The following is a 19,582-nucleotide window of genomic DNA, read 5'->3' on the forward strand; positions in this document are numbered from 1 at the left end:
TTGCTGTTATAGCTCATTACATCAGGCCTGCCGTGGGCCGAACCAACCAACCTCTGCCTGGCTCAGCGAGACAATGCTGAGAACCGACTTCCTCAACCTGGCGCCCTCCAGGTGTTTTGGAACACGGTTGCTTCCACAAAGCAGTTCAGGGACATTTTCGTTTAGAGAAAATGTGCATAAGAGGCAATATGTTTGACATGCCTAAAACCATTCATGGCATGGAGAAAGTTGATAGAGAAAAGCTTTTTTCCCTTTCACATAACACTAAAACTTATGGACATCCAATGAAGCTAAATAACATACCCTCCGACATTTCTCCAATGAAAATAGGGACATCCTAAGGAAAAGGGATATCAAATCAGAAACTGGGATGGCTTCTCTAAATCAGGGATGTCCCTGGAAAATAGGGACACTTGGAGGGTCTGAAATAATAGAATCATTGTATTTTAGAGTTGGCAGGGACCATGGGTGTCATTTGCCTAACATGGAGCTCGAACCCACAACCTTGAGATTAAGAGTCTCATGGTCTACCAACTGAGCTATCCCAGGTATGAATGTTGGGAGATCCAGAATAGATCAAAGAAGGGACTTCTTCACACAGCGTCTAGTTAAACTGTGGAACTCTCTCCCACAGGAGGCAGTGACAGCCATCAACTTGTGTAGCTTTAAGAGAGGATTGGACAGAGTCATGGAGCATGTGCTCTGCCTACACACATTGCCTACACAGGAGGAGGACGTGCTTTTGTCCTTGAATCCTGCTTGCAGGTTTCCCACAGGCATCTGGTTGGCCACTGTGAGCACAGGATGCTGGAATAGATGGGTCATTGGCCTGATCCAGCAATCTCTTCTTATATTGTGGACTAAGCGAATGCAACACCATGGAAGGAGCATTTCCAGCTAACCTGCTCCTGCCTTTGAGAGCCTTATGAGAAGCTGCTGCAAGAGGAAGGCTGAGAGGAGCACTGGGGGTGGGCAGACTGCCTGAATCGGGATGCCAACAGGGCAGTGGTTCTTTGGAGAAGCTGAGGACTAGGAGCCTGGACAAACCAACGTCATCCTTGGCTAGTTTGTGGCAGACTACCGTGGGCAGACTGTGTCCCAGAGGGGAATTTTAGTTTACAGAACATTGTTTTCCCCAGAGATGAAAATTTGCCCTCATCTATGCTATACATGCCAAGGGACGTGGGTGATGCTGTGGGTTAAACCACAGAGCCTAGGACTTGCCGATCAGAAGGTTGGCAGTCTGAATCCCCGTGACGGGGTGAGCTCCTGTTGCTTGGTCCCTGCTCCTGTCAACCTAGCAATTTGAAAGCACGTCAAAGCACAAGTAGATAAATAGGTACCAATCCAGCGGGAAGGTAAATGGTGTTTCCGTGCGCTGCTCTGGTTCACCAGAAGCGTCTTAGTCATGCTGGCCACATGACCCGGAAGCTGTACACCGGCTCCCTCGGCCAATAAAGTGAGATGAGCGCCGCAACCCCAGAGTCGGTCACAACTGGACCTAATGGTCAGGGGGTCCCTTTACCTTTATGCTATACATCTGTTGAGCTGGGCAATGTATTTAGTTATATATTTTTAAAAGTTATATTGAAAACTAATTTCTAAAAAGGCTACAGATTTCAAACCAGTTTGAAGTTGGCTTGGCTGTCATGTGGTTTCCCCTCCCAAAAGCCCGTTGGGGACTGTAGTATTCAGGAGGTGGGTGGCGTAGAATAATAGAATCCTACTATTGCACAGCTGGGAGGTACCTAAAGTGTCATCTAGTCTAACCCTCTGCAGTGCCAGAACCCCAGCTAAAGACTCTGTAGGTGTGCTCTCATGAGCTGTGCCATGGAGGGGATGAGCAGAGCACGGGTGTGTCTGTCTGCAACAACAGCACCATGATTCTTCTTTGCAAATTGCAGATTGCTGCAATTTCGAGGGGGCTTCGCTGCTCTCCACAAACACACACACACACAGCTGGTTAACTCCAAGGCGTGCAGAGCCCAGCGCATGCCTGCCATTCCCTCCTTGCTCCGATGGGGTTTGCCCAGGCCAGCTTGGGACCAGGAGTTAATTGCATCTTCCAAACGAGGGGTGGGAGGAATGGAAAGGAGGTCCCGTAAGCAGCCTGGCCTCTAGTGACAATCCTGGCTGATTATGAAAGCAGCCCAAGTGGCTGCTGGTGGAATAAGAGGGGGGAGTGGAGAGAGAAGGAAACTAATGAAGAAATTTCCATATAATTAGCTCAGACTGGAGTTTTAATCAGACAGCCGTTTGCTCAGTGAAACCTGTTTACATGTTTGCTGTCATTCAAGAAATGTGTTAATTAGGCAAACAGTATTAATGATGAGCTGCTTGTCAGAGAATTTAAATGCACTGGGGAGGGGGAGTGAATGACAGCTCTTTTTTTATGCTGGCTTTTCAGATCCAGGCCAATTTATTTATTTTATTTATTGCATCTATATCCCACCTTTTTCTCTAAGGAGCTGAAGGTGGCATGCACAGTGGTGCCCCCTCCTCATTGAATCCGCACAACAACCCTGTGAGGTAGGCTCAGCTGAGAGGCAGTGACTGGCCCAAGGGCACCCAGTGAGCTTCATGGCTGAGGAGGGGATTTGAACCCTGGTCTTCCAGGCCCTAGTTGTACCCTCTAACCACTATACCACATTAGTCTTCCAACAGACCTCCTTGCCCGTTTTTTGCAAAGTGGCCCCATATGGTGAAGCATCTGCATTTGGGGACCACTTAGTCCATCCCAGCAGGGGTCAAACACCCAATGATGACTACAGTAATATGATAGCCGTCTTCAAATAGCTTACCTGAAGGGCTGTCACAGGGAGCAAGCTGGTTTTCTGCTGCTCCAGAGCGGAGGACCCAAACTGATGGATTCAAATATCAAGAAAGCAGATTCTGACTAAACAGTGGAATGGACTACCTCAGAAGGTGGTGGACTGTCCTTGGTTGGAGGTTTTTAAGCAGAGGTTGGGTGCACACTGTCAGAGAGTCTTCTCTTCTCCAGGCTAACTACCCTCAACTGGCATGGTTTCCAGACCCTTGATTATCTTGGCCTCCCTCTTCTGCACACATTCCAGCTTGTCAACATCCTCATTAAACTCTGGTGCCCAGAACTGGTCACAGGACTCCAGGTTGGGGGGGGCTGACCAAGGCAGAATAGAGTCGTACTATGGCTTCCCTGCTGGCGCTGTGGTCTAAACCACTGAGCCTAGGGCTTGCTGATCGGAAGGTCGGCGGTTCGAACCCCTGCAACGGGGTGAGCTCCTGTTGCTCGGTCCCTGCTCCTGCCAACCTAGCAGTTCAAAAGCACATCAAAGTGCATGTAGATAAATAGGTACCGCTCCGGCAGGAAGGCAAACGGTGTTTCCGTGTGCTGCTCTGGTTCGCCAGAAGCAGCTTAGTCATGCTGGCCACATGACCCGGAAGCTGTACGCCGGCTCCCTTGGCCAGTAAAGCGAAATGAGCACTGCAACCCCAGAGTCGTCTGCGACTGGACCTAACGGTCTGGGGTCCCTTCACCTTTATGACTTCCCTTGATCTGGATGCTTTACTTCTGCCAATGCAGCCTAGAAGAGCATTAGCTTTTTTTGCTGCTGCATCAATATGTTGGATATCTGAATCCAACTCCTGGAGGATATGAGAGCAGAGAAAGCACTTCTTCCAGGGCGTTGAAAGCCCCTCCTACTCCTCTCCCTCCCTCCCCCCTCACCCCCCTCTCCTCTCCAGGGGCAAAGGGGCCATGCCCCTGGGTCAAAGGGCCTTCCCAGGGCTCGCTCTGGATAGCAGCTCTCTCCCTGCTAACAAGCCTAATGGACGCCCTCTCTCTTTTCTGTAGGCTGGCGTTCCATGCAGATGGGCCTAGGCCTCTCCATCATTATCTGCAGATTCTAATTAGGTTTTATAGCGCTGAGCTCTGGATATGAGCCTTGCAAGGCTATTTGTTATTTCTTAACGATATTCTCTCGCTTCCACAATTACCGCTAGGAGGGACGGCTGTGTGCAGACATAAAAGGGCAGCTCATTTTGTTAAACGCAACCCTTGATCTTCCCCTCCTTTCGCAGAGAGCGGGGGGTGGGGACACCTCTCACACAGGAATCATTCTTCCCCGGCTGTGTTTGTCACCAACAAACTCCTCAACAAGGAATTTAATCGGTTTGTATATGACTTACGGGGAAATTGGCAGGCTCTTTCAATTAAAAAAAAAAGAAAGTCACCTCACCCAGCCATCTTGTCAAATAGACAGCCTGGGTATCTGTGTGATCTCTGTGGTAGGAAAAAAGAATAAACACTTTTAAACTATTAAATATGCAGTGCGTATTCTTTGGCATCAAGCCGACACATGATGTATATTTAGGCATTTAAAAATTAAAGTGGATTCAACATGTGCGCATCTATTTTAAAAACCTGCCAAAGACTTGCCTTTCTCTTTCTTCGCTTGATGCCATGTGCGGACATCTTGCCGGGTTTCAATATGGTGTTGGATGTATGTTTATGGAGAAGGCTTCCCATTTTTCTGCTCTGCTGCAGCCTTCATTTTGACCTACTGGGTTGAGTGGAGTTTGCAAACAGGGAATTTGCCTTCCAGATGAACTGTGGCTTCTCTCTGTTCTTTAGTTACCATAAGAGCTACAGGCAGAATGTTGGGTAGAGTCATAGAATTTTAGAGTTGGAAGGGAACCCAAGGGTCATCTAGTCCAACCCCCTGCAACGCAGGAATCACAGCTGAAGAATTCCTGACAGATGGCCATCCAACCTCTGCTTAAAGACCTCCGATGAAGGAGAGTCCAGCACTTTCAAGGCTGTTCCACCGTTGAATGGCTGTTGTCCTAATTGTGTAGTCAGAATCTACTTTCTTGTCATTTGAATCCAGTGGTTTGGATCCTGCCCTCCAGAGCAGCAGAAAACAAGCTTGCTCCATCTTCCGTGTGACACCTTTCAGATATCTGAAGATGGCTATCATGTCACTTCTCAGTCTTCTCTTCTCCAGACTAGCTAGTTTGGAGTTATGTTCTCTCTCTCTCTCTCTCTCTCTCACACACACACACACACACACCCCACAAAAAGAATCCTCAGGGAAACCTTAGAAAATGGGCCTTTGACATTTCCAGGGCTAAGCCTCCGCCATTCTACTGCATTACAGATAGGGATGAAAGAAGGCATCAAATCTACCACCTGCAGCACCGTTTCCATTCCACTGCAGTTCAGTTTCCACCAAAAACTGCATTATTCATCCTACTTTCCAGGGTGACAAAATTCCACACTGTAAGTTGCATTGCCATTCTATTATTGCACCCCTTTCATTTCAATGCAAAAGAAACAATGCAAATGGTAGGGGAGGGAGATGTAATCAATTACATATCATTTTGCAGACTGAAAGAACACTGCTTGCATTTGCTGGGTTAATTTTCATTCTGCGTCCAAGCAGTTTTGCCTGGAAAACTCACTGTTTAGTGGTACAGTGGTACCTCGGGTTAAGAACCTAATTTGTTCCAGAGGTCCGTTCTTAACCTGAAACTGTTTTTAACCTGAGGTACCACTTTAGCTAATGCGGCCTCCCGCAATTTCTGTTCTCATTCTGAAGCATAGTTCTTAATCCAAGGTACTATTTCTAGGTTAGCGGAGCCTCTAACCTGAAGCGTCTGTAACCCCAGGTACCACTGTATTTAGGGCAATCTGCAAGGAAACCCCATTGCAATTTGGTCTGATTCATCACTTAAGATTGGATTTCTTGGGGGTGGGGGGAGAAGCAGTGGGGCAAACAGGTGTGGATAAGCCCTAAGTAAGGATAGAGCAAACAGACATCACCTCTTCCTGCCCTTCAGAATCTACAAAGGTCATCTACTGTCCTGAAGGGGTGCTGTCCATGGTATCTCTTCTGCAAGAGACTGGCTCTTGGGCTGCAGGACTTCACAGTGATAATGAGCATGAATTAAATTCCAGAGCAATATTTTAGGTGTTGGGGTAACTCTTCAGAGGCATGTTGCCTTCAGAGCTGTCTTTGGCTGTTCAGGGTTTGGACAAATTATATGCCAGCATTTGTTGAGTTTTATATTATATTCACTGGGGGGGGAAGACATGCAGATCTTTAGAAGATTACAAAAGAAAAACTCCTTTGCTCCAGGCAGACCAAAGTCTTTCCAAAGCTCTGAACTGAAGCAAGCAGACTAGTATCCAAAGCACTGAAGTTGATCTCAGCCCAAAGTGGTTTTTCTTCTGTGATCAGAAGTTGGGGCTGTGGAGGTGGGGGTGGAGAGGTGACCTCACCCCAAATACTGCTCTTTCATGCTAAAGTATTCTGCCTGAGGCAGCAGCCATTTGAAAAGCAAAGGTAGACATTGTTAGAAATTCACAATGCGTGAACATTTCGCCTTTGTACGACATGCAGTTTCTATATAATGTTGACGTTCGTGGAGACCAGCTTGAAATGGGGTTGGCCTTCTTTGTTTTGGATGTGTTTGTGTTTGTTTGCTTTTAAATGCATTAATATACAACCATCTGGTTAGGGACAACCACAGGATAATTCAAGCAATACAAACCAGAATAAAACAGACAATAAGCAATATAGACCAGTATACAGACCAGCGTGATTGCACCCACCTCTCTGGCATAGCTCTCTTCTGAATCACAGATGTGTGTAGATAGTAACTGGCATAACAATGCTGGATTACACCAAATATCTTGCTTGCTCGGTCTTCCCTGGCCTGACAACCTCTTGAAGTTGGCGGCTGCAGCTCTCGCCCGCCCTGACCCTTGGCCATGCCAGCTGGGACTGATGGGAACCGGAATGAAAAATATCTGGGGGCAGAACCAGGTTGGAGAAGCCTGCGCTGGCATAACATAAAAGGATGTACTTGTTTATGCTGCATGTAGTTAACCTATGGAACTCCCTTCCACAGGAGGCAGTGATGGCCAGCTTGGAGGGCTTTAAAAGAGTATTAGACCCATTCATAGAGGAGAGGACGATCAATGGCTACTAGCCAGGATGGCTGTGCTCAGCCCCCACAGCTGGAGGCAGCAATGCTTCTGAATGCCAGTAGCTGGAAACCATGGGAGTTGGGGCTGGTGCTCTTGTGCTTGGGTCCTGTTTGCAGGCTTCCCACCTGGTTGCACACTGTGAGAGCAGGATGCTGGGCTACATGTGCCACTGGCTTGATCCTGCAGGGCTCTTCTTGCATTCTTAACCCTCAGTTTTCTGATAGCCAAGCACAGGGGTCAGCAAACTTTTTCAGCAGGGGGCCAGTCCACTGTCCCTCTGACCTTGTGCGGGGGCAGACTATATTTTGGGGGGGAAATTGAGCAAATTCCTATGCCCCACAAATAACCCAGAGATGCATTTTAAATAAAAGCACATTCTACTCCTGTAAAAACATGCTGATTCCAGGACCGTCCACAGGCCAGATTTAGAAGGCGATTGGGCCGGATCCAGCCCCCGGGCCTTAATTTTAGAATTCCTGCTCCATGATTGCAGTCATAGGATTAGACAAAATGCTGAGTTGCTGAGGTCTGTCATGCACATGATGCGCAAACTCTGTGGATCCTTAAGTGTGCCGGTGTCTGTAGGCATTGGTCGCTGTGATGTTCAGGCTGAAGAAAGCTTTTGAAGCTCGAAAGACCAGGAGGGGGAGAACATGCCAGTTGGGCATGTGTCTCTGCTGGGGTCCAACTTGAGTGTAGGCTGAACACCTGACAGTTTGCCTACCCATGGCCAAGCAGATGTCCCCCAGCAGCCTCCATAGGATGGCTCTAGCCCTCCCCCAGCTATCACTGGAAGCATACTGCCTTCTAAGACAGAGGCTCCTTCCCCTCCTTTGATAGCACAAAGCTGCTGATAGACGCATATGAAGCAATCCTTCTTGAAAAGCCACTTACGGCTGACAAGTAATCAAAACAGCCATCTGTGAAATGCTTTTGCATTTATAGCCATGAGAGTAAAGTGTGTTGGAGGCGGGGGGTGGGGGGGTGGACACATCCCAGGTAGTCAACTCTCTGCTTATCCAGAGCATCTGGGCAGCGAAGGCTGTTGGAAGAGAGAAAAAGCACCCAGAGCATCTTCCAGCCTCCTAAATTAACGAGGCTTCCAGATGTTTTTCTCTTGCTCCGATTCATTTACAACTTCATCACCGTGCCTTGGCTGGCACCCTGGCTGGCTGGCTTTCTCTCGGAAACATTTCAAAGCCAATGGCCCCAGAGATGACGAGAATCGGCCATCGCCCCCCGAAAAAAAGGGACAGCAATTGCACAGACTCCTCATTCTGCTTTTCCGAGGCTGCCAGATGCCCTCCAGCAATGGCAGAGGGATGGCGGAATCTAATAACCCGACCAGCTTAAAAACGTACTAAAAACAGAAAATTTATGTAGCATGACCAAACTTGAATTATACATTACAGCACTATAATTGATTTTTTAGAAGAGAGATTAAATTTATTTTATGCCTCACTAACTAACAGCTAGATTTACCTAATTGCTTGGAGTGCACAGTTAGTATGATTCATTAAACCCCACACTTGCTCGGGTACATTACACAGTGACTAACGTCGCTCGCTTGGAGCAATTAAACTGAGGAAAGGAGGCGAGGCCTCCAAAGCAATTGTCTGCAGTCATGTGGCCAGATTTCAAGGGGGAAACGTCCAACGAAGGAGAGTCCACCACCTTCTAAGGTTGTCTATTCCACTGGCTGACAGTAGGAGCTGTTCAACAGTGGAATGGACTCCCTTGGAAGGTGGTGGACGATTGGAGGTTTTCAGGCAGTGGCTGGATGGCCACCTGTCAGGGATTCTTTAGCTGTGACTCCTGCATTGTGGCGCATTGAGCTAGATAACCCTCAGAGTCCTTTCCATCTCTACAATTCCAAAAAGTGAGCTCTCCTGCTACCCTACGGATGTGAATCAATCCAGGAATATCTTCCCAGTGTTTTCTTGCTGTGTGTGTGTGTGTGTGTGTGTGTGTGTGTTTGGAGTTTCTTTTAGCAAGAAGCAGAACATACAAGCTGCTTGCTACCTTAATGTTGTTCACTCATAACTCTCTCTCTCTCCCTCTCTCCAGTCTGTGTGCGTGTGTGTTTAAAATACTGTTTGAATCAAAACGCTGACAGTAACTGAGTGGAAATCAATGCCGAGAAAAGCAGAGGTTTGCCAGGCACAGGGTTCTGGAAACAGTGAATAATTATATACACATTGCAAAAGTAAAGGTAGCAATTTAGGAAAGCAAGAGGTGGGAAGCAATAATCATATTGGTTGGCATTGAGGAACAAAAAAAATATCATCTTGAGTCTGTGTTCCCTACAAGTAAAGGAACTGTGGTCTCTAAGCCACATGATCTTGAAAGGAAGAGAGGGAGAGAACCATGGGAAACCCTGGTCGTTATTATTTGTTTCTTCTTATTGAAATCTATATGCTGCTCTGCATCTGAAGATCACAGTTGATGTTTTTCATCCCTCCCTCCCTCCGTCCTGCATTTGCTGGAAATGTGGCTCTCCCAATAGTACTGAGAATGGGTTCTTCTTCTGGTTCTGGTTCTGGTTCTTCTTCATCACCTCCACCTCACATTGCTTCCCAGAGGGACTAACAGCAATGATAGCCATCTTCCAATATCTGAAGGGCTGTCACACAGAAGATGGAGCAAGCTTGTTTTCTGCTGCTCCTGAGGGAAGGAAACCAAGGGATTGAAGTGTCAAGAATGGAGAATCCAGCTAAACATCAGGAAGAACTTTCCATGGGTAAGTGCCATTCAACCATGGAACAGACTCCCTTGGAAAGTGGTAGGCTTTCCTTTGTCAGAGGTTTTGAAACGGGTTGGGTGATCATGTGTTAGGAATTGTTCAGCTGTTATTCTTGCATTGCAAGGGATTGGACTAGAATCTCAGGGGTCAGCAACCTTTTTAAGCCATGGGCCAGTCCACTGTCCCTCAGACCATGTGGTGGGCCGGACTATTTGGGGGGGGGGATGAACGAATTCCTATGTCCCACAAATAACCCAGAGATGCATTTTAAATAAAAGGACACATTCTACTCATGTAAAAACACGCTGCTTCCCAGACCATCCACGGGCCAGATTTAGAAGGCGATTGGGCCGCATCCGGCCCCCGGGCCTTAGTTTGCCTACCCCTGGACTAGATGGTCCCTTCCAGCTCTACAATTCTGTGATTCCATGATACATACAAAAGAACACACACACACACACACACACACACACACACACATATATATATATATCTCACTCAAAGTTCATGATCTACCCAAAGGCCCATCTCCTCTAATGTCCTGCTCTCACCATGGCTAAGCACATGCCTATGAGAAGTCTCCCAACTTACAAAAGCCTAGCTGTGATCCCAGCCAACTAGTGTTTAGAAGTCTACTGCCTCAGACAGTGGATATAGAACATAGCCATTGTGGGTAGGAGCTACTGATAGCCTTCTCCACAAATTTGCCTCATCCTCTGTTAAAGCCATCCAAGCTGGTGCCAGTCACTGCCTCTTGTGGGAGTGAGTTCCACAGTTTACCTACGGTATGTACTGCATTGTCAAGTCCTGAATCTTCCATCTTCCAGCTTAGTTGGATGGCCTCATTGGGTTCTAGCATTATGAGAGATAGAGGAGGATTCCCATCTTCTTGGCCCCTCCTACCCAAGAAGATGACTCAGCTGCTCCCAAAAAGCCAAAGGCAGCCTGATCTTGGTGGCTCCATATCAGTGACCGAGTGCTTGGAAGAAGGAAAACGACTGATCCAGATCCAGCAGGTCTCTTCTTGCATTCCTGCATTCAGCGGCCTTACACCAGTGAGAACAAGGCAATTTCTGTACCAGAAGCAAACCTGGAGCAAGATTGAAATTGATTCAGATGCTCAGTGTGTCTGAAGTTCCACAGCCACCTTCCGCTAGAGCTGCATTGCAGGGGGTTGTATGAAATGATCCTTTCGGTCCCTTCCAACTCTAGAATTCTGATTCTATAGAGCACTTTGCCAAAAAGGGCAGAGTCACGAGATAGCATGCCTGGTTGTTGCAGTGGCACTGTGTAGCATTTAAAGAGCTGCAGAGGTGGCTAAATAGCCGGGTTTCGGTTTTTTGGCTGTCAGTTACTAGGGATGCTCAATTTGGGAATCTCCGCCCATTTGTCACGCAAAAGGCGTGATTTCGTTTTGCACCATTAAGAACGTCAGAAGAGCCCACTGGATCAGACCAATGGCCCATCTTGTCCAGCATCATGTTTTCACAATGGAAGACCAGGTGCTTATTATGGGAAACCCACCAGTGGGATTTGAGCATTGTACAGACTGTATTTGTTGGAATTCCAGGAGTTTGGCAGGTGGTTTGTGGATGACACACATCATCCTAGTGCAAGATCTGGTGGGGCAAAGACCCAGGACATCCTTGCCCAGGGAAATAGGCAGGGCACCTGTTGAGCAAAACACATATCTAGGGCATCACCTGCAGAGGAAAAGAAGCAACACTTAGAATCCCAGCAACGCAGATTAGCTGACTGTACACACAAATTTTATTCTAGGCTAGCAACGTTTTGAACTCTCAGCACTCAGCCTGGTCATCGGATGCTGAAGAGCAGCTGGGGGTTGTAGTTCAAGGCTTCAGGAGAGCACCAGGTTATCGAAGACTACTGTTCATGCCCTCACAATGCTCTCCAGCATAAATGTAAAAGCGAAACAATGCACATTTTCTTTCTTTAAAAATCTCAGGCCTGGTGCACTCTGCCCTCGCATTTGCCTTGCTTCTCCCAAAAATCTCTCTTTCTCTCTCTTTTAAAGAAGATTGCGGCGCTCTGTTTCCCAGAACTTTATACAAAGTGACTCACGGCAGAAGCAAAGAGCTGCTGCTGAATCTACGCAGGAAATCAGGGCGGCTGTGTTGGCAGGCACAGTCAGAACACACACATTGAACACTTACTAATGAATGCATTTAGTATGGAAATGGAGTGGGGTGTCGATACAAGGTAATTATAATTTCATCTGTCTGGACAGAATCCCCTGCCTTGATAACTGCAAATAGATCAGTACATAGATTCCGAAAGCATTACTCACCAGGCTTAGTAATTCACTGCCTGCTCTGAAATACAACAGCAGATGAACTGCAATGGGGGTGGAGAGGGTGTCTTGGCAGCTGGAGGGAGGCCAGGGAGCATCACTAGCCCATGAGCACATTGACACTGGCAGAGGCGCTGAGCTGTGGCCCAGGCCAGCCTTTGCCTTCAGGGGTGGCAGAATGACTCATTTCACACCAGGAGCCCCCTGGGAGTCAGGCAGCAGCTTCTTCCTCTCCAGGACAGCTCGTTAGAGCAGAGATGATGCCATCATCCCATAGGGAGCCGTGGAACTCACTCCCACAAGAGGAATTGATGGTCACTGACTTGGATGGCTTTCAAAGAGGATTGGACAAATTCATAGAGGAGAAGGCTCCTATGTATGGCTACTAGCCGCATGGGCTGTGTTCTGCCTCCACTGTCAAATGCAGCGTACCAGTTGCTGGAATTGCAAGTTGCGATTCCTGCGTTGCCTGGGGTTGGACTAGATGACCCGTGGGTGTCCCTCCAGCTTCTATGATTCTGCCTTTTCTGCTTGCAGGATTCCCATGGACATCTGGTGAAGCCCTTTGAGGACAGAGTGCTGAGCTACTTGGGTCCTTGACTTCATCCAGTAGCATAGCCAGGCTCTTCTTGTGCACTTTTCTTTAATCCAACAGACAGGAATGTCTTGTGAGAGTGCCAGAAGGAACTAACCATCTCCAGCTACTTCTGCTTACATTATAAACCACTGGGTGTGTTTGGGCTTTTGGGCTAGAGAGACAAATAAGGGAAGTTCCTTTCCTGTTCTTCAGGACCTGCTGGATGCCCCTCCCTCACTTGCTAGTCTATTACCTCATCCATCCGACCAAACGCCCCCCCCCGCCCCATTTTTGCTGCAATGCATTGGTTGCACTGCCCGCCTGTGCTGTGGTTAGAGCAATAAGGCCTGACATTGTAGGGGGTTGGAATGGATGTCCTTTGGGGGACCCTTCCAACTCTGCAATTCTTCTTTCCTCACCTGCTGGCTGCTATTTACAAACACATTCGTCCCCTTTCAAAATCACCTCTGTTTTGCATCTGCCGGTAAAGCATTCAGCAAAGGCTTTCTCCAGTGCAGTGGCGTAGCGTGGGTTGTCAGCACCCGGGGCAAGGCAAGTAATTTGCACCCCCTAACCCGTGGATTTTAGCAGGGGGCAGAGAGCTGCGAGTGCGAGCGCGCCCCCCCCAGATGTTGCGCCCGGTGCGGCCGGCCCCCCCTGCCCCCCCATGCCACGCCACGCCACTGCTCCAGTGGAACGAGTCAAGTATCTATTGTAAGGTTAGCTTCCAGAAACAAGACACCTGTCTTGTGTTTTCCTGCTAAAGGGACCCACTTGCCTCTAGTCTTGGCCACTTGGAAAGGAATTTGGCTGTTCAAGAGAAATGATTCGGTCACAATTTTCTAAAACGGAGCGAGTGGGAAAGAATTATTATTCTTCCTTACCGAAAAACAAAGCAAAACCCTGTTCTCAGCACGGATCACAGAGTGATGCATGGTGTCTAGGCTGATTCATGAGATAAGTGTGACTTACAGCCCTTCAGCCAACTACAGATTTTACTAAGCATGACCTCGGTCTGCAAACCAGCAGAATTGCAATAAGGAATCTCTTGGCTGTCCAAGTCCTGAGCCATTTGTCACTCTTCGCGGGTCTCAAATGGGAGCTGCCCTGGACTGAGCCGGTCTCTGCCTGCACAACCTTATCCTGCATTATTTTTCCTGAGCATGCCAGAACAGCCATTCCCAACCTGATGCCCTCCACATATTTTGGACTACAACTTCCCTCATCCCCAGCCAGCTTAGCAATCACAGGACACACTTTTTGTTTTATACATACAAAGCTGCTTTATATTGAGTCAGGTCACTTGTCCACCTAGCTCAGTACTGTCAACACTGGCAGACAGCTGCTCTCCAGGGTTTCAGTCAAGTGGAGATGCAGTCTGTGGAGATGCTGCCAGGTTGGTGGCCATCACTGGCCTTCTGTGGGAGCAAGTTACATAGTTTAACTCTGCACTGTGTGAAGATGTTAAGAACATCAGAAAAGCTCTGCTGGATCAGGCCAGTGGCCCATCTAATCCAGCATCCTGCTCTCACAGTGGCCAGCCAGGTGCCTGTGGGAAACCAGCAAGCAGGACCTGAGCACGAGAGCCTTCTCCCCCCTGCATTGCAGGGGGCTGGACTAGATGACCCTTAGGGATCCCTACGAACTTGACAGTTGTTTAAACGAAATAGCAGGAGGACTTTTTTTCCTGACAGTAAGAGCTGTTTGACAGTGGAGCAGACTCCCTTGGAAGATGGTGGCCTCTCCATTTGAGGTTTTTTCAACAGAAGTTGGGTGGCCAACATTTCCCTTTTTTTAAGGGAAATTTCCTTATTCCGAATGATTCCTTGCAAGAAAAGGGAAAAGTTGACAGCTATGGCCAGTGGCCACCTGTCATGGATTCTTCACCTGTGGTTCCCGCGTTGCAGGGGGTTGGGCTAGATGACCCTTAGGGGTCCCCTTCCAACTCCACAAATCCAGGATTCCGTGGCTTCCAGCAGCCGGCATTCAGAAGCATTGCTGCCTCCAACCGGGGAGGCAGAGCAAGTGGTTCCTCCTTTTCGCCTGTCCTTCTCACATGCGTCTTTTATTGGACGGCAAGGAGGGAGGGGATGACGAGGCTCCTTTAATGAGCAGCCCCCCCCCCCCCGCAGCTGATCCGCGGCTGAGTAATGTGGCGCGTCCTGAGAAGGTATTTCCCCACCAGCAACCATGACCTTTGTAGCTGCCTGCCAGCTGCTCCCAGTTTTGATGGATGCAGCACATTTCTGAGAAGTGGCGATGCTCAGTCAGCTGCCACAGATCAACAGGCAGGGCCCGGGGCGTTCAGACCGGCTCAGGCAAATCCCATTTGCTGCCTTCCCAGGTTTACAGCCGCGAGGCGTTAATGTCTGTTGATACCAGCGATCTAAATCTGCCAGTCCGTGACTCGCGTCAGCATTAAAGCACGCTATATTTGTGCAAAACAGCAATTAACAGCATGCTCGGCGCGGCTCTGAGGTTCCCGGGTAAAATTGGGCGCCCTCCAAGCGGCGGAAGGCTGCAGCCTCTATTTTAATCCGTCGGAATGTAGCAGTCCGTGTTGCGCCTGGCCATTCCTTGGGATTAGCTGGACTTATTACTGCTGATGCTTCAAATAGCAAGCTTAGGTTGAGAATACCCGGCCGGGAAAACAGGATCGCAGGCTCACTCTGGAAACAATGGGGGGGGGGGCGCCTCAAACTCACCAGATTCCCTATTCAAAACACTCAGCAGGAAGAGAATCCACAACAGCTATCCTAGCATAATTTGCAGTGTAGCCTGCTGATCCTCACAACAACCCTGCGAGGCATATATTATTATTATTATTTATTATTATTATTATTATAGACAGCATCTTAAAAAGCAGAGACATCACCTTGCCAACAAAGGTCCGTATAGTTAAAGCCATGGTTTTCCCAGTAGTGATGTATGGAAGTGAGAGCTGGACCATAAAGAAGGCTGATCTCCGAAGAATTGATGCTTTTGAATTATGGTGCTGGAGGAGATTCTTGAGAGTCCCATGGACTGCAAGAAGATCAAACCTATCCATTCTTAAGGAAATCAGCCCTGAGTGCACACTGGAAAGACAGATCGTGAAGTTGAGGCTCCAATACTTTGGCCACCTCATGAGAAGAGAAGACTCCCTGGAAAAGACCCTGATGTTGGGAAAGATTGAGGGCACAAGGAGAAGGGGACGACAGAGGATGAGATGGTTGGACAGTGTTCTCGAAGCTACAAACATGAGCCTGACCAAACTGCGGGAGGCAGTGGAAGACAGGAGTCCATGGGGTCACGAAGAGTCGGACACGACTAAACGACTAAACAACAACAACATTATTATTATTTATACCACACCCGCCACTCTGGGCGTCTTCCAACACATAAAAACATAATAAAACATCGAACATGAATAGTAACAATCTGATCCAATATAAAAGTCACAATAACTTCAAAATGAACAACTTAGTGTATATCAAACAAAGCAGTATTCAACAATGCACTAGAATCTAATAGTAAACAGTAAAATTAAACATCAACAAATAATAATTAAACAGTTCCCACTTATCAACCACAATAAAGAATTAACGATCTACAATCAATAAAAATAACAGCAAATCACAATGCATAAAATACCATAAAACATGCAAAACCATGGGAAAGGATGAAATTGAGAAACAAAGACACAGAACTTATAAAACCAGTGCTTTTTTTTCCTGGGGGGACACAGGGGTACGCATACCCTTAAACATTTTGTCTATCTCAAGTTTGGCTTCATTAAGGGGCAGTACAGTGCTACCTCAGGTTAAGTACTTAATTCATTCTGGAGGTCTGTTCTTAACCTGAAACTGTTCTTAACCTGAAGCACCACTTTAGCTAATGGGGCCTCCTGCTGCTGCCACGCCGCTGGAGCAGGATTTCTGTTCTCATCCTGAAGCAAAGTTCTTAACCCGAGGTGCTATTTCTGGGTTAGCGGAGGCTGTAACCTGAAGGGTATGTAACCTGAGGTAACACTGTATGAGCAGGAAAATGAGAGTACCCCTAAAGATTTTATTTTATTTTTTACAAAAAAGAGCACTGCATAAACCTTTTTTTTTTTTTCAAAAATCCCTGAACTCCTCTTCCCTGCTGCTGCTGCTGCTGCTGCTGTTCTCAAAGTCACAGCCTGGGAAAGACTGGGTGGGGCAAGGCAGATGGAAATGACATTGCCTGATGAGGAATACAAAGTAGGCTTCCTTGGCTTGGCAGCAGGACCCCTCCAGCGCCAAACTTCCATTTTCCATGCTGGTCTGCTGCAACGTGAGAGGCAAAGGGAACAAATTTTGGCCCACCTTTGCCAATTCCTTTGGGCTGCCGCTGGACACATCAAGTGCTCTGGGCAAATTCTTAGGACAGGCGGGACTTTCTTAACTCTCCTTGACAGCTTGCCAGCCGACCAAACGCCATAATCATCTCAGATTCCCTTTGAGCAGTTTGGCACCCGACCAGCAGCCTCTTATCTCAAGCTCCTTGCTAATCAGCTGGCGCTGAGCACTTAATGGATACCAGGTGAAATGTCTGGCCAGAGCCTCTTTATACTGGGGCCAAATCCTCCTATCAGGCAGGGATTCTTCTTTTTTCATGGTTGCACCCATTTTCCAGATAGGGAAAACTGAGCCTGAGAGACCCGACGGTCAACAAGGAGACCGCACAACAAATGCACCAAGGTACAATGGCTATATGGAACAGCCAGGTGGAGAGGCAGTCTACCTCCAAGGACCAGATCACGAGGACTAATGGCAGAGGCGGGGCTAGGCCTTGTGGACTTCCCAAAAGCAGGTGGCCAGACCAGAGGCCTGCTCCAGCAGCGCTCTGTCTGCTGCCTTCTCATTCCAGACAGCTTTGCAAAGGGCACCTTGTGTCACTTATCGCTGGCTCTTGGCAGACTCTCCCAGCCCAAGCTGTAACTTTAGAAGATCCAATTATCCGACCTGTGTCTTAGCAAGGAACTGTGAAAAGGAGCTTGAAACCTTTGGCTCAGCAAGAAGGAGGCGGCAGTTGCAGGGTAGGCGTGGGGAGTTAAAGAGGCACCAGGAGCAATGAAAGGCAAAAGACTGTCTTTGGTGGAAAATGCAATTTGCTCCTGGTCAGTTTGAAAGAGAATTTGTGGGTGTGCTTTGGGCACAGATGTGCAAGCATGGTGCTGGAATAAAGAAAGTTAGAAGCAGAAATACAATCTGGGAAAAGATGCTCAAGCAAAGACCTCTAACTCACAAATCTGCACAGCTCAGGATGCTACCAAATGACCCATTTCTTGATCAATTTGTTTGCAAGGAGGTTAAATGAAGTGGCAGCAAAACAGGTTTTATTATCCCACACTTTCCCGTCAATTTTTCTGTGCCATATTTTCTTCCAAGAAGCTCAAGGTGACGTGGGTGATTCTCCCCCTCCTCATTAAATCCCCACAACAACCCTGTGAGGTAGGCTAGGCTGAGAGCTAGTGACTAGACCAGTGAGCTTCTTCATGGCTCTCACTGTCCTCATCAGCAAAGGTTTAGGAGGCTTTTTGGCTGGAGTGACGAATAAAGGAAGTTCCTTTCCTGTCCCTCACCTTCCTCCAGTGGGCGGCATTGCGGCAGGGCATCCGGGCCTCGCAGTGACCTGGCGGAAGGGCTGGGGGATGCCTCCTGCATCACCGGTACTCCCGGCAGCATCATGCCCCTGGCTGTCCAATCGGAACAGCCAGGGGCATGGCCAGTGGCCATTTAAACTGCGGTGCAGTCAGGGGTTCACCCTCCTTTTCGCCTCTTTGCCGGATCTCCCAGCACACCCACCCTCTTTTTAAAGCTCTGGTATGATTCGACATAAGGGACGCGGGTGGCGCTGTGGGTTAAACCACAGAGCCTAGGACTTGCCAATCAGAAGGTCGGTGGTTCGAATCCCCGCAACGGGGTGAGCTCCTGTTGCTCGGTCCCTGCTCCTGCCAACCTAGCAGTTCGAAAGCACATCAAAGTGCCAGTAGATAAATAGGTACCGCTCTGGCGTGAAGGTATACGGCGTTTCTGTGCGATGCTCTGGTTCGCCAGAAGTGGCTTAGTCATGCTGGCCACATGACCCGGAAGCTGTACGCCGGCTCCCTCGGCCAGGAAAGGAGATGAGGGCTGCAACCCCAGAGTCGGCCACCACTGGACCTAACGGTCAGGGGTCCCTTTACCTTTACTTTATGACTTGACATTGCTATAGACATATGTTGACTGCCATATCGATGGGGCTGGGTAGGAATCCCCCCCCCCCCTTGGCAAATTGGCACCAGCCATTTTGTTTTTGCCTACCTTGTATCAATCGTCACAACTTGGTGAGGCTAGGCATTGGGTAAGCCTTGGGTTTTTTTGGGGGGGGGTGTAGCCTAAGCCTGCCCCTCCTCGTTAAGGGTGTCCCATTAAAGGGATCCGGGATGTGGATTCTGTCCAAAGCCTGGGCATGGGCTAGGGCCATGCCATGACCCCATCAGGGACCTTGGGGGTGCCCTGATTTTATGTATATCATAGGGCTCCCCCTACCAGTGATTTACCCTTAGGGCAGTGTTTCTCAACCTGTGGGTCCCCAGATGTTGTTGGACTACAACTCCCATCATTCCTAGCCAGCATGACCAGTGGTCAGGGATGATGGGAGTTGTAGTCCAACAACATCTGGGGACCCACAGGTTGAGAACCGCTGCCTTAGGGTGTGGGACTAGGGAGATCAGGCTTCAAATCTGCCCTCAGCCATCATACTTGGGCCAGTCACTTCCTCTCTGCCTAACCTACCTTACAGGGTTGTTGTTGTGGGTGGGTGGGAATCGCATATGCTACCTTAAGCTCCTTGGAGAAAGAGGAGGGACTATAAATGCAATAAATAAGGAAGGAGGGAGAGAATTATCCAACCACACAGCTCCCAGACCTATCCGCAAGAGAGGCCTGATATTCTTATTAGCCAATCTGGAACCCAGAGGCATTCCAGGTG

Source organism: Podarcis pityusensis (genome assembly GCF_964106645.2).
Source record: "Podarcis pityusensis genome assembly, chromosome: 14".
Classification (NCBI taxonomy): domain Eukaryota; kingdom Metazoa; phylum Chordata; class Lepidosauria; order Squamata; family Lacertidae; genus Podarcis; species Podarcis pityusensis.